The sequence below is a fragment of the Bos taurus genome, chromosome 8 (assembly GCF_002263795.3).
Source record: "Bos taurus isolate L1 Dominette 01449 registration number 42190680 breed Hereford chromosome 8, ARS-UCD2.0, whole genome shotgun sequence".
In the NCBI taxonomy this organism is placed as follows: Eukaryota; Metazoa; Chordata; class Mammalia; order Artiodactyla; family Bovidae; genus Bos; species Bos taurus.
Window position 1 is genome coordinate 82,407,563 of NC_037335.1, and position 15,511 is coordinate 82,423,073.

The 15,511-nt window shown below is 43.0% G+C and overlaps 1 long non-coding RNA gene across 3 annotated transcripts; it reads left to right on the forward strand.

Annotated features, from left to right (window-relative positions):
* Positions 1–837: 837 nt before the first annotated feature.
* On the forward strand, positions 838–14,336 carry LOC107132716 (uncharacterized). Of its 3 annotated transcripts, none has more exons than XR_009495640.1 (4): positions 838–1,538; positions 1,760–2,018; positions 4,375–4,486; positions 6,634–7,458. It is a non-coding gene; the product is annotated as an uncharacterized lncRNA (long non-coding RNA). The 3 variants fall into 3 exon arrangements; XR_001500897.3 differs by adding an exon at positions 7,465–14,336 and having other exon boundaries at positions 843–2,018; positions 6,634–6,714; XR_009495639.1 differs by having other exon boundaries at positions 848–2,018.
* The last annotated feature ends 1,175 nt before the right edge of the window (positions 14,337–15,511 follow it).

Genomic DNA, 15,511 nt, shown 5'->3' on the forward strand with positions numbered 1-15,511 from the left:
TTGCCAAAGTCAATACAGTAGGCTGAGATGTGCGGGGCGCGTTTCACGAGGGTGGTGAGATTTTATGTCAAGAGCCTCAACATTCATCCACATGAGGTCCTGTTTTGGGGCCTCCCAAATAAGGGATCCCCTGTTTCCAAATTAGATAAGGCTTGGGGGACATTTGAAAGACTGATAGGTTTGGAGGAACTAGGAGAGAAGAAATAACTAAAGTGAGCGATACACTGATCATACATATGTGAAAATTTATGCTTAAAGAATCAAAGAAATATCAACAAAACTTAGCCCAGATTTAACTCCTATTAATTTGTTTTCATTTGCTACACAAAAAACTCCACGAACTTTTTAAACACCTTTTAGACTTGCATTTCTTTATTTCTGGAATAGCTAATGCATGATAATGGCACAAAGTTAAAAGTTTAAAAATGTGTATTTAATGAAGCATAAGTCTTCTTCCTACCCCTGCCCTTCAGACACACATCTCCCCCTCCCAAAGCAACCACTACTTTCAGAAACAACCTATGCATAAATGAATAGACACAGACATAGCGGAAATTTTTTCACTTAATGATATGATAATCTTTGAGATCATTCCTTATCAATATATACAAACCCACCTCAATCTTTTTAATGGCTGCAGTGTATTCCATGGCTTGCAATATTCATTGCTTTATTAATCAGTTTCTTATCATTGGACATTTACATCATTTCAGTAGTTCTTTATTAAGTAAGATGGTGAACTAAGTCACACTGAACATAGATATTTCATGAATGTGCAGACATATAGAGAGAATATAGCTCTGAGAGTTGAATTATGGGGTCCAAAGGTATGTGAATTTTACAATCTTTAAAGCGTTTGCCAAATTGTCCTCCAAAGAGCTTTACCAGTTCCCTCTGGAAATGTAGAGGAATGACTCCCCACAACTCAACACAGTATGTTGTCAAACTCAGTCCAAAATCTGAATGGCCTCTTTTATTCAGACATTAACAGTAAGTCAGAGTCACACTATTTTAACAGCTTCTTTTGCTTTTAGGGACTTATAACAGACCAAACAGCCATCTATTCATCCATGTAACAAATAGGCATTGAGCTCTTATTAATTCATTCAAGAACACCTTCTATGTACCAGGCATTTTGCCAGGGCTGGTGATACAATGATCCCGGATTTTATTGACAATGAGAGAGACAGACATAATCACATACAAGAGCTTGGAAGGAAAAGCACAGAGTCTGTGAGAGTGTAAAACAGGACAGTCTGTTCTGGTCTGGAGTGGCTACAAAAGCTTTCTTGAGAAATGCTGTCTGAACTGAAGGATGAACAGGAAATCATGGAGGGTATGATGTATATGTGTGTGTACACAGGCACACACAGAATTTTTCCAGATAGTAGAGAAAAAGCATGTCACCTTCTTCAAAGATCCAGAAGGACAGGATGTGGAAGGAGGGAGGGGCAGAGAGCGTGAGGAAACCGGCACAGAGGGCACTATGGGACAAGTTCCTCAGCCTCCAGGGAGGAGTGAAAGGTGCCCAGCCTCAGGTGAGTCTGGTAAAGAACTGGGTGATAAGGGCCATCACAGGGGTAGATTTCAAGAGCAACTGATGAGTGAATCCCCATGGTTTCAGTTCCATTGGCTGCTTGTCTGCTTGATTTGTTTATTTAGTTTATTTGGTTTTGATAAATACTAATACTCTTTAAGGCTTTGGTCTACTTTGGCTTCCTTCATAGCTCAGTTGGTAAAGAATCTGCTTGCAATGCAGGAGACCCTGGTTTGATTCCTGGGGGGAGAAGATCCGCTGAAGAAGGGATAAGCTACCCACTCCAATATTCTTGGGCTTCCCTTGTGGCTCAGCTGGTAAAGAATCCACCCTGCAATGTGGGAGACATGGGTCCTCTTCTTACTATTTTATCCTAAAGGAAGGGCCAAGAGATATAAAAATGTCAAACTCCAGGAGTTTCTACATGTTCTCATCAGTGTGGTGAGAGGTGAGCCAAGACTGATGGCACAGTCCGCCTCAGGTGGGTGTCTTATCTCTCCAGGTACGTGTTATAGTGCTTCGGATATTGACTAGGCAGTAAGACAGACTAGGTAGTAAGACATTTCTGTGTTTTAGAATGAATGCAAAAGAGAGGTTAAAACTAAGTAGCTGCCCTTTGAAATTATTTTTAAATGAGTTGGAACCTCAAACTTGGTTTATAGTAACATGATATACATGCCATAAAGGAAATATAAATGAGTAAATGACTATCTCTTTGGCTGTTGATATACCATACTTTTCAAAAAAGCTTAAAACATGACTCATAGAAATATAAATTATATACACAAGAAAAAGTGTATAACTCATTTATTGATGAGGGGACCAGTAAAATGTTAAGTCTGGTTCAGTGGAGATTTTAAAGAACAAATTTATATAGTCAGACAATGAAAGGGATGCTGAAATAACTTGCTAGTAGATGCAAAACTGTTTAATATTCTACAGAGTAATAAGCTGCAATGTCTGCGGGTGTTTGGGGCTATCTTTTCCATCAGATGGAAACCAAATCCATCTCTGTCGGATAAAATTGTGCTGTAATGAGAAGGAATAGTTTGTTTTATTTTCAAATTAGAATCATTTCTCATTGCGATCAGTTTTCTACAAGTGAAACTTATCCCTGCAGAGCTATAAATAGTTTAGTCAATAGGAAATCAACAAGACCTGCCCAGAAGTACTGCACTAACAGAACATCCTGTAATCCCCTCTGCTTTTAAAAACATTGTATTACAGGGCATTAACTGCAATGAACTCAGAGCACTTGGTTATTCCCAAGGATTTTATGACCACATTATCATCCCCAAAACGATGTTTAGAAACGAGTATCCTGTTATTGCACCAAGATTGAAAGAAGTGTTCATAACATCACATATTATTAAGGGCTAAAAATTAGCACCTGAAGCAAGCTAAACTGCAGCCTATAATTAATTATTCTCATAGTCCTAGCTAGAAAGATCACTGCTCTTTGAACCACATTTTACATCTCTATTTCTGTCTAGTACAAACCCCTGATTTAAGCTCTCAGTCACAGAAAGCAAAGCCTTTAAAATGCCTTTCAATTCTTTAGTAACATCAATATAACATTCAATTACTAGCTTTCTTTTTGACTAGAGACCTTTGTCAAACACTGTATGAAGGTGATAAACAGAGTAAATTTTGTGGTAGAAAGCATTATCCAAAGATGCCACTTCCAGAATAGGATGTCCAATGCGAAAGTGAAGGATGAGCAGAAACACCATCTGGTCTGTGAAAGAAAAACAGAATAAGGTGCAACCAGAATCTGACATTAGGACATCCTAATAGGAGACATCAAAATCTAGCAGAACAAAGAACCAGAGTTCAGAAGTGTATCAGTCAGGGCTCAGAGAAGCTGAACCATGATCAATATTGTGGAATTAAGAATTTCATATAGAGATTGCGGGCAGAGATGGGGGAAGGAAGGATCTGAAAACGGGAGCTGAAGATTTGGTGAAAAGCCCTGGTTTTGGTGTATGAGTCAGAGTTCGCAGGAAATCTTGAAGGGACAGTCACCCAGCTCTAACATTGGGCGGGAGACAGAGGGACGGACACTGGCTCGTCGAGGCTACCACTTCTGTGTCTCCACAGCAGTGCATTTAGTGGCAGGCCCAGTGTCGCCATTGAGCAGAAGGGCTGGCCATTGGGAAGGACAGATGAATACACAGTGGGGAGGCACTTCTCACCCCCGCACTCTACGATGACCTTCAGGACCTTTCGTTTTTATCTTCCCCAAGTCTTGTTGAGTGTCATTTTCAATCAGCTCTAACTTGGAACCACATAAGGAAGGGGATTCACGGACATGCAGCTGACAGTGAAACAGGCCAACATACAGTGGGCAAGTCTGAAATCATCTTGTGGTAATGAATTCAAATAAAAGGCATAAAATGCCAGACGACATGACACTTTTAATGTCTAAGATTCTCTCAGAGAGTACTTATGACAGACAGACTTACTTTGAAGAATGCAGACCCCATCACTAAAGACAGGCCAAAAGTACTGAAGGACCAAGCAGCGACACGTATGGCTGTGTCTGTAGCCTCCCTGTAAAAAGAGGAAATGGATGTTTCGTGTTCGTCAGTCTGGGGGAGGGATTTGGACTACTTGAACCGTGCCCTAGTGGTCTGATGTGAACCCTCATCATGACCAATTCACAGTGACTCCTTCCTTGAGAAGGAAAGCATCTTTCAAGAAATGCTGGTCTCCATTTGGTTGATTTACTTCTAAGCTCCTACTTCCAATTTGATACAAAGTTTTCGTTTCACTGTCTCCTCTTTTTCGTCTCCTTTTGTTTTCCTTTTATTCTTGCCTTTTTTTCCCCTTCACAGGTCTGCATTTATGTATAGAGCACAAAATGGTAGATGGATTGATGGATAAGATCAGAATTCATAATAATGGGAAAGAGAAATGGATTGAGAATCAGAAAGCCTGGGCACTTTTGTAAGTATGGTGACTAAGGATGAAATTCTTAACAACTCTGAGGCCCCACAGAGTAGATTTCCATAAGATTAAGAGAAAAAGTACATGTGTTCTACTAGAAATTTGCTTTAGATATCTACAAGGCATTTTAATTCAACAAAAACTCAGAGAACTCCTACAGTAAAGCACTCTTTCCACCTTTGCTCAATCCAGTTTCCTACACTAATTTCATTCTGGAACCCTTTTCCCCATAATTTCTATTAATATTCTGCAGATGAAATACACTTTGGGAAAATTCCAGATGATGTCTAGGGTAGTTCTTTCACCTCTACGAAACCCTGAACTTCTCCATTTTCCTCTTAAAACTCAAACCACTACATAAATTTGAGTTACTAATTGAACGTTGATCTGCCTGGAAAGGGACACTTTTTTTTTGAATAAAGATTTCGCTGAGGGCTAGTTCAAATGGCAATTCATAAGATGTAACTGTCAGGGCTTCCCTGGTGGGTCAGTGGTAAAGAATCTGCCTGCCAGCGCAGAAGATAAAGGTTTGATCCCTAATCCGGGATGATCCCACATGCCTCGGAGCAACTAGACCCATGTGCCACAACTCTTGAGTCCATGCTCTAGATCCCAGGAGCCACAACTACTGAAGCCCCTTAAAGCCTGTGCTCCATAACAAGAGAAGCCACTGCAATGAGAAGGCTGTGCACAATAGATAGTAGTCCCCCTCCTCCGCTTGCCACAACCAGAGGAAAGCCTGTGCAGCAATGAAACCTCGCACAGCCAAAATAAAGAAACACAATTATATTTTAAAAAGATGTAACATAAAGTGAGAAATGAATTTTCTGAATGTGTCTCCAGTTAAGAGACCAAAAGTGAGTTGTCAGTGTTTTTCAAATACTCAGAGAATAATCTCATTCAAAAATGTTGTTTTTGAATTCCAACAGCAGTGATATGCAGAAAAATATCACCCTCCCAGTTTGTATTGGACTACATCAGATCTTCTAAATCAGGAAGGCCAGCTAGAGTTCTAATCTTCCAAGTACTTGAGATAGATCAATTGGTGGAGGGTTGGACAGCTGTTGGTTCTCAGTGGAAATAAGTTCAGTCATCCCGTTATGTTGGTCTTTTGGGTTTACCACTAGGGGTCACTAAAGAGAGATGGGAGATAGTCAATCTTTTCTAAGTAATTCCAGAACAGCCATGGGCTTTGGACAAGATGCAGGTGAGTGCTTCTCTAACTTTAATTGGCCTGTGGATAACCTGGGGATTTTGTGCAGATTTTGATCCAGGTTGGGATGGGGTGGGGGTGGGGGCTGAGATTTCTCTATTGCCGTCATTTCCCAGGTGATGTCCATGCTGTTGGGGCTAGAGTACAGGTTGTTGGGAAAACCTCACACTCAAGATGGAACATCACCTTAATCCAGCTCTCTTGAAGGAAATGGAGATTATGTCTCATCCAGGCTGGGTCCATAGTTCTTCTCATCCTCTCCTCCTCCCTCTCCTCCTCTCTCTTCTTCCTTCTTCTCCCTGCTCCTTACCCACTTGATTCCCTCCACCTCCTCTTCCCTTTTCTGCCAGCGGTAGTTTGAGCTCAATCATCTTGAAGGACATCTTCCCAAATATTTGTTATAGCTTTTCCTAACAAAATCTAGCTTGGTGGCATTAATATCTATTTGTGAAATACTCATTAAAGAAACAGAAGCACAGCAAACAGTCAAATGCTTATTTCTCCTGAAAATTTTCTCTTTTGTGTATGTTACATTTTATATAAATGAGTTAAACTAGTCTGATTCTGGTTCTGCTAGACCAGAGTAGATGGGTACATCACATGTCTTTGGCGTTAAAGGCTATTTGATTTTATTCTTTCAGTGCGTGCGTGCTAAGTCTCTTTAGTCATGCCCAACTCTTTGAAACTCTGTGGACTGTATCCTGTCAGGCTCCTCTGTCCATGGGATTCTCTAGGCAAGAATACTGGAGTGGGTTGCCATGCCCTTCTTCAGGGGATCTTCCCTACCCAGGGATTGAACCCATGTCTCCTGTGTCTCCTGCATTGGCAGGCAGGTTCTTTACCACTAGCACCTTCTGGGAAGCCCCAATATATTCTTCAGTCCCAACTACAAATTTATTTTAACCAATAAGAAACCTATTTTGTTTTTTTTCAGAGCTGAGAAAAAAAGACAATTGCCTACATAGAATCCAGAGTTTCATCTTCCACTCAATTCAGTAACTCAAAGGGAGTAAAAGTGAGTGATACAACAAATCTCTTTTGGTGTGAGAAATTTGTAAATGGATCTTTATGTAGACAAAGATAAAAAAAAGTTGTAGATTTTTTTTCCAATTATAATTCAGAAAACTTGGAAAACACAGAACTTTATTTTAAAAAACAGTACTAAAATACCATCACTCAGGGATAACCACTATTAACAATTTTTGGAGATATTCCAGGGATTTTAAAAATATTTACATGCACATTCTCCTATGATTATGGAATACTGTTTTATAATCTGATGCTTTCACTTCGTGATGTAAATATTATCCCTTTTACATAACTATTTTTTACTCTAAAACTGCTAATGGTTTTGCTGTAATATATCATAAATATTCCACAATTTATTTAATTAAGTCTCTATTGTTGGATATCCAGGTTGTTCCTAACTTTTCAGACTAATAAAAATATTTACAAACATTGCTATACAGACATATTTGCCCTTACATTTCATTATTTGGTTTGGAAAAGTTCCAAGGGATAGAACTTCCAGGTCAAAAGCTTTTGAAGTATGCTACTAAAGAACTATTTGGGAAAGATGCTCAACTATTTGCTGGCAGCAGGAGGTGGTTAGGGGACTCTGATGGCAAGAACAGTGCAAGGGGTTACACATGAAATCTACAGTCAGATTGCTCATATTTGAGTCAATCTTGGAAGACTGTTTAATTTCAATGCTTCTGTAAAGTAGAGATGATACTAGCTCCTACACCATCAAATTGTTTTGCAGGCCAAGTGATGGAATATACGTAAAGCTGGACACGGTAAGCAGTTAACAAATGTCATCTGCTTTATTACTGTTGTTATTTTCCTTCATGCTCAGTGGTAATCCCAGAGTCTTCAAATGCCAACTGGTCTATAAACTTGGCTTCTGCATTTCTGCCAGGGGCATCTGTTGAGGTCAAGGGGACTGGCTAATGACTGGGGAAAAAAAAAACCTGTGAAGAGTGGACTTCAGAAGAAGGAGGTATAATAAGGCTGTTCTCCCCTGAAACCTGGGAAGGCTCACTGCAAACCTTTCCCAGAAATGCGCCAAATGGAAACTTTCAGGGGTACCAGTGCTACCCTTTCAGTTCATACAGCAGCCTCTTCATCCAACAGAAGACAAAGAGTAGTTTCTGCGGAAGGACAAACTCAAGCCACCTTAAAGAAGAGGGTAGGTCCCTGTGGCAGGAGGGACCTGGGAGACGTAAAGCTTCCTCTGGTTTCCAGTTACTGTGGGGACACTTAGGGGTGTATCTCAGGACAGGAAGGAGAAAATATTTCCTTAGGATATGAAGGTGCTACTTGAAAGATGCGCTGGGGAGAGAAATACAAGTATCTTATTAATAATTTGTAATGGTGTGCAGGGTGGAGACACTTAAAAGGAAATTAAACTTCATGGTGATGAGGTGTGTCTGATTCAGACACTTTAGGAAATGAATGGTTGCAAGCTGCATTGGAACTCTCCCCACCCCACACCCCAGCCTCAGGCGCTGGGGCCAGAACTCACCCCACTTCCCTGAAGAGGGAACAGGAAGGAGGACACCAGCTGCGGGAAGAGGTCACAGGAAATGTGTGTTGAGAATGGGGAGATGGAAGACCATGGGAAAGAAGAGGGTCCATAGGAACCTCCCCCGGTCTGGGGTGCTGGCACTTGGGGTCCCCATAGGGAAGAGAGGAGCCTTGTGGCTGCAGAGGGACTCTGTCCCAAGGACACCCTCAGGGGGTTCACGCAACTTGAAAGTGAAAGTGTCAGTCACTCAGTCGTGTCCCATGGACTCTAGCCCACCAGGCTACTCTGTCCTTGGGATTCTCCAGGCAGGAATCCTGGAGTGGGTTGCCATTTCCTCCAGGGGATCTTCCCGGTCTAGGACTTGAACTCAGTACTCCTGCATTTCGGGCAGATTCTTTACCATCTGAGCCACCACGCCTCAGCAAAGAACTTCCACCTTCATGGGGAGCTGGTGGGAAGGAGTGACACGGTCCTAAGGAGACATGGGGAGAAGCCCCTCACGGTGGAATGTGGATGGTGAGCACCCAGCCTCAGAAATGCTGAAATCAACTTGCCTGTGTCTTTGCACAGACGTGCTAGAGAGGCACCACAAGCAGCAAAAGTGGAGGCCCCCACAGAGCAGAGCTCAAAAATCCAAAAGTGCCAACGACAGACTGGTAGGGCCTCAGAAGCTCATTTGGGAAAATGAGGCGGACTTCCTAGAGAACATTCTAGTTTTTCACAATTAGAGCACTTTTAAAAAGTGGCTGAGAAAGATGTGTCCCTATCGCATAAACTAGAGATCAGCAAAGTTTTCCTGGGACAGGCCAGGTAGCAATATTTTTGGCTTTGTGGGCCACGTGGTCTCTGCTGAAGTTCTTTGTATTAAAGTCGGAAAGAAGCCACAGCTAATACATGAGCGAGTGGGTGTGACTATGTTCCAAAAAAATTTCTTTCCCCATATAGGGAGCTGCCTGGGTTTGGTCCACAGGTCATACAGGTCACAGTTTGCTAACCGGTGATGTACGTAAACATCTAGAACATTAGATCTTTTTTTTTTTTGGTTTCAGAAATTAATTTAAGAAGCCTGTGTGTGGCACTCTGTTATACTGACTTCAGATTTACCTTAAGCATTTGTTTCTGAGCCAACATGAGCGTATGGACTCCAGTCTCCTCACTGGGTTGTGAGGATCTTATCGAGATGCGTGATCTACAGGGCACATCACACATGAGGTGTTCTGTTTGCAAATTCACTTCTTCGTGTGGTGAAGCTATATTTGAAGCATACTCACATATAACATGGAGAAGGCAATGGTAACCCACTCCAGTACTCTTGCCTGGAAAATCACATGGACCGAGGGGCCTGGTGGGCTGCAGTCCATGGGGTCACTAGGAGTCGGACATGACTGAGCAACTTCACTTTCTCTTTTCACTTTCATGCATTGGAGAAGGAAATGGCAAGCCACTCCAGTGTTCTTGCCTGGAGAATCCCAGGGATGGGGGAGCTGTCTATGGGGTCGCACAGAGTTGGACACGACTGAAGAGACTTAGCAGCAGCAGCGCATATAACACAGATGTGAGAATCTTAATTCCTGTGAATTTTAAAAAGCTGGCTCTTGAAATTTTGTGACCTAATTTGCAAGCAGGGTTCAGTTCAGTCGCTCAGTCATGTCCGACTCTGCGACCCCATGGACTGCAGCACACCAGGCCTCCCTGTCCATCACCAACTCCCAGAGTTTACTCAAATTCATGTCCATTGAGTCAGTGATGCCATCCAACCATCTCATCCTCTGTCGTCCCCTTCTCCTGCCTTCAATCTTTGAAAAGATTGAAGAGAAAATCAAAGAAGAGAAACCATTACAAAGATATGTGAAACTATGAAAAGATGATAAACAGATTCAAAATTCATGCCACGTGAAAGACACAGAACTGAAGACCTGCGCCTTGCCTGTACTCCCCCTCCCTTCCCCAGAGAAGATATGAGATGGACTCACTCTTCTCATCTTTAAAGTAAGCTGCATTCATTTTTCTGTAAATATTCATTCAATACAGATCCATAACAAGAAAAATAGCTAAAACAAAATGGAAGTTTATTTCTATCAAATTAAAGGAGATTGAAATTTGACAAGTCCAGCTGGTATGGAAGTCCTTTTGGTATCCTCAGGGACCCAGGCTCCTTTCTTTCTGTTGCAACTTTCTAAGCCTGGTCATGGTCCAAGGTTGCTATCCAAGCTTCAGTCATTACATCTGCATTTTGATCAGCAAAAAGGAAGATAGAAGGAGAAGGGTATATGTCATTGGCCAGAACTTAGTTACCCACCCACATCTAGCTACAGCAGAGAGTGGGAAACGTAGACTATTTAGGTGGGTAACAATGTAGATAGAGGAGCCTGGTGGGCTACAGTCCATGAGATCACGAAAGAGTCAGACACAACTTAGTGACTAGACAACGACAATAACAAAGAGCCCGGATGAAAGTTGGGGTTCTTTTTTTTTAATTAGAGGATGATAGATATTGAGAAGCATCTACCCATAGAGAGTGTGCTCAGTCACTCAGTTGTGCCTGACTCTTTATAACCCCATGGACTGTAGCCCACCAGGCTCCTTTGTCCATGGGATTTTCGAGACAAGAATATTGGAGTGGGGTGCCATTTCTTTCTCCAGGGGACCCTTAGGGAGAGACAGGTATTAATTTCATAATGATTCAAAAGTATAAGTGATTAGCTGTGAGAAGTACTATGAAAGAGACAAAAAACTACTGGAGTCAATAAAAATCTGTTTGAGAGAGCAGGGAGTGTTTAAAAAATACTACTCTTGAAAAGGGACTCTCAGCTGGAACTTGATTGATGGGTAGGTGTCATCCAAGCATAGAAATAGTAGGAAGAGCCTTCCTAGCAGAGAGCACAGTGTATGCAAATCCAGGCATCCTGGAGAGCTGGGCTCTGCCATGGTCCAGCAGCTGAATACAGGTCAGCATTGTAGACCTGGCAAGTAGTCAAGGGAGAGAGGCCTGTGGCTGAGCTGGGAAGCTGGGGAGGACTCAGAATATCAGGCGCTTTAGAAGTCATGTTGAAAATTTTGTTTTAGGCTCAACAGGAAGTCATTCAAAGATTCTAATTGGAGGGCTGGCTCCATCTGATTTATGTTTCAGAAGGGTCCTTCTGGCTGCCTGCTGCATGGGGTTGGCTGGCTGTAGGGTGGGAGGGAGAGGAGGTTCCCAGAGCAGGAGGCAGACAGTGGATGGGGACAGACAGTAGAGGTAGAACAGAGGGGTCTTGTAAGGACTGGCTGTGGGGGATGGGCTTTCTGGGTACGATGGTTAATGCTGAGCACCACTGGCCAAGAGACTCTGTTCTTGGGGGCGTTATTAACTGTCAAAGCCTCAGTCCTTAGGGAACAAGGGGTGCTGGCTGCTAATGAGGCTTCAGTCTTCCTGTCTGGGATCAAAGTGAAGAATCACAAAACAATAAGATGGGCTTCCCCAGCAGGTTTTTCTAGCATTTGTCCCTTAACCACCTTAAAAAGTCTTTCCTGTAGCTCAAATGGTAAAAAATCTGCCTGTGATGCAGGAGACCAGAGTTTGATCCCTGGGTCGGGAAGATCCTCTGACGAAAGGGATGGCAATCCACTCCAGTATTCTTGCCTGGAGAATTCCATGGACAGAGGAACCTGGCAGGCTACAGTTCGTGGGGTCACAAAGAGTCGGACACGACTGAGTGGCTAACAAACACACATACACACGCACCTTAACAAGAGTCCATGTCACTTGATCAGCATCTGGTTGGCTTAGAGCCCCCAGGGCAAGACTGGAAATGACAGGGTAGGGAGTAGAATTGTTAAGACATGAAGGGAGGAGATTCATTCCTTAGGTTCACACCCATCTAGGTGGTGTGCTATCTTGGTGCTCAGGTGACTGATGGATTTATTCCAGTCTGTAAGGTTAGGCCCATCAAAGCTGCCTGTGTTACTGTTTGGAAATGAAGCTTTTTCTCTGAGTCCCTGACCAACCACTGATCGCAAGAAGTTGGCCTGTGTTTTGAGGTCATTCCTGGACTTGGGTTAAAATTATAAGCTTAAGACAGAAACAAACTGTCACTTCCTTGTAAATCAAACAACACTGATGGAGCAAAGCACAAATTCAAAGGTCAGCACTGACATGACTAAAATGTTTCCTTTGCTTTATATTTTAATCGTGCAAGGATAACTGGAGATGAATACTAAACACAGTGTAGTTGAGAGTTTTGTTTTCGGAGTCTGGACCTACGAAATGAGCAACCCCACCACATTCACTGTGAGCCTGGTCAAGAATTGCAGTTTGGGGCAAAAGTGCTAAAACACGTGAACTGAAGCAAATGGTACAGATGGAACACGTGAAGAGTCCAGATTTGTTATCAATATCCTCTCGTCACCCCCGGTCAATGTGCACAACTAGATTTATCTTCTTGCAACAGACATACAAAAATATCACATTCCTTTATCATCGAAATGTTGCAACAGCATTATCAGAACTCCTTGGGGGCCTGATTTTCTTGGTAGAGGAATTACTGACACCCAGCTCGGCGCTCAAGGCTGAAGAATGTAATTATCCCATGATCACCAGGAGTACTTTGTTCCCTGGATGTCTCTCATCTACGGTGCATTTTCTGGATGCCTTCCTCTTCCATTAAAGCATTTATGTCTATAGACGTGCTTTAGAAGTCACCGGGGCTCTAAAAAATTAAAGGGAATGAATTTTAAAACCACAGTTATTTTACCTACTTCTTGGAAACAAAAAATAAAGGCTGACATCTGGTAAGTAAGAAACTTCCCCTGGAACTCAAGTAACTAACTTTTATTTTCTCATCATGAAAGGGGCGGATCTCCATTGGTGGCCTTTCTTATTTACACCACACACATGGCGATGGCTCCGACATCCAGTTCCTTTAGTATAAACAGAAAGGATGGCCTTTTTCTGTGGAAGTTAATGAATTGAAAAACAAAGCTGTTCTGTATACCCACTTCTTCCAAACGAATAAAAGAACTACAGTGTTCTGAGACTTGGGCAAAATAGTTGCATTCAAATTAATTTTGCCCCTTTTACTCTCCCCCTCCCCACTTCCCACCACTCCCCCCCAACTCGCTTTTTCAGGAGAAAAAAGAACCATTTAATCACCTTATAAGGGCAGAGAGCATTAAGGGAATAGAGCGAGAGTCATGAGGCCCAGATCTTATTCTTGGCTCAGACGGGGCCTCACTGGGCGATCCTGGGCCATCCCTTAACCGCGAGCCTCTGTTGATGCAGCTGTAATATGGGGATGCAGATGTGTGTGTGTGGTACCGATGTGGGACCTCGGGGAGAGGTCCAAAGCTGAATGTGGGGTCCATTTTTGCTGGTTGTACGCTGTTTCCAATTTGAAAAGGCTGTCTGCAACTCAGGAATTACAAAGTGACCTGGTATGTCTTAGATGGATAACTGGTGTATAGATGCATGAAAAAGAAAAAAAAAAGTCCTAAGGGCCTCCAGGTATCTTGAAATTAGACTGCCAGGGCAATAAGAGCTGCTAGTATCTGATTTTATAAAGAGCTCATCACAAAAGTAAAGTATGGTTCATGTTTTTTTTTTTTTTTTCCCTAAAAAAATCGTGTGGTGTTTCCTATAGTGTATTTGAAGAATAAAGGAAAAAAAGAGTGAGCAAGTCCAAGTTCCTGTAGGTAGCACCTGGGAGCCCCTCTTATGGTGGAAATCCAGTCAAATTCTGTACCCGGGCAGGGGCCCGAGGGATGTCACCCCTTCCTCTGGAATTTGATTGTGTTCACCGACCAGAGTCACTTGATGCTAAGTGCAGGTCCCTTTTGCAGGGTTCCTCATGAACCCAAGCAGAGGGAACAGAACCTGGCTGAGACCACCTTCTACCAACAAACATGCCACTCCATGCTTCTTCTGACTTTGTGGAAGCCCAGCAGACCTGCCTTCTCATGGCTTTCCTTTCTGCCCCAGAGCTCCCCTGCCCTGCCGCCATGGCTGTCCAGACCTCAGCTCACCCATCAAGTCATAAGAAATGGTCTTAACAGGGACAGTAAAAAAAGATTCACGTCCAGTAGCTAAAAGCCTGAAGTTGAGAAAGGAGACCCAAGAGTTTGTCTTACTGCTGTTGTGGTGGGTGTCTTCGAACTTGCAGGGTGCTTGGAAATCACAAGTGGTAATGGTGATTCTGACCCAAGAAAGCTGTGGAATGAAGGCTTCAACCCACCCTTCTCTCTCTTCCTCCTGCAAACACTTCCCTTAACTCTACCTGTCCAAAGAGGATTCTTAGTCATGAGAGACACAGAGTTCACATTTGATTGGCTTCCAAACATGCCTTTTAAAAGTTCTGTGCTTCTCTACATATGTACTTCAGGTGTGCTGGGACTGGGTCTTTTTGCACACCTTACCTGCTTTACTTCCCCAATGGCTCAGTGGTAAAGAATCCACCTGCAATGCAGGAGTCAAAGGAGACATGGGTTTGATCCCTGGGTCAGTCCCCTGGAAGAGGAAATGGCAACCCACTCCAGTAGTCTTGCCTGGAGAATCCCATGGACAGAGGAGCCTGGCTGGCTACAGTCCAAAGGGTCACAAAGAATTGGACACGACTGAGCATGTGGTAACCATCAGTTCAGTTTAGTTCAGTTCAGTCACTCAGTCTCGTCCTACTCTTTGCGACCCCATGAATCGCAGCACGCCAGACCTCCCTGTCCATCACCAACTCCCGGAGTTCACTCAGACTCATGTCCATCGAGTCAATGATGCCATCCAGCCATCTCATCCTCTGTCATCCCCTTCTCCTCCTGCCCCAATCCCTCCCAGCATCAGAGTCTTTTCCAATGAGTCAACTCTTCGCATGAGGTGGCCAAAGTACTAGAGTTTCAGCTTTAGCATCATTCCTTCCAAAGAAATCCCAGGGCTGATCTTCAGAATGGACTGGTTGGATCTCCTTGCAGTCCAAGGGACTCTCAAGAGTCTTCTCCAACACCACAGTTCAAAAGCATCAATTCTTCAGTGCTCAGCATTCTTCACAGTCCAACTCTCACATCCACACATGACCACTGGAAAAATCATAGCCTTGACTAGATGGACCTTTGTTGGCAAAGTAATGTCTCTGCTTTTGAGTATGCTATCTAGGTTGGTCATAACTTTCCTGCCAAGGAGTAAGCATCTTTTAATTTCATATCTGCCATCATCATCTGCAGTGATTTTGGAGCCCCCAAAAATAAAGTCTAACACTGTTTCCACTGTTTCCCCATCTATTTCCCATGAAGTGATGGGACCAGATGCCATGATCTTCGT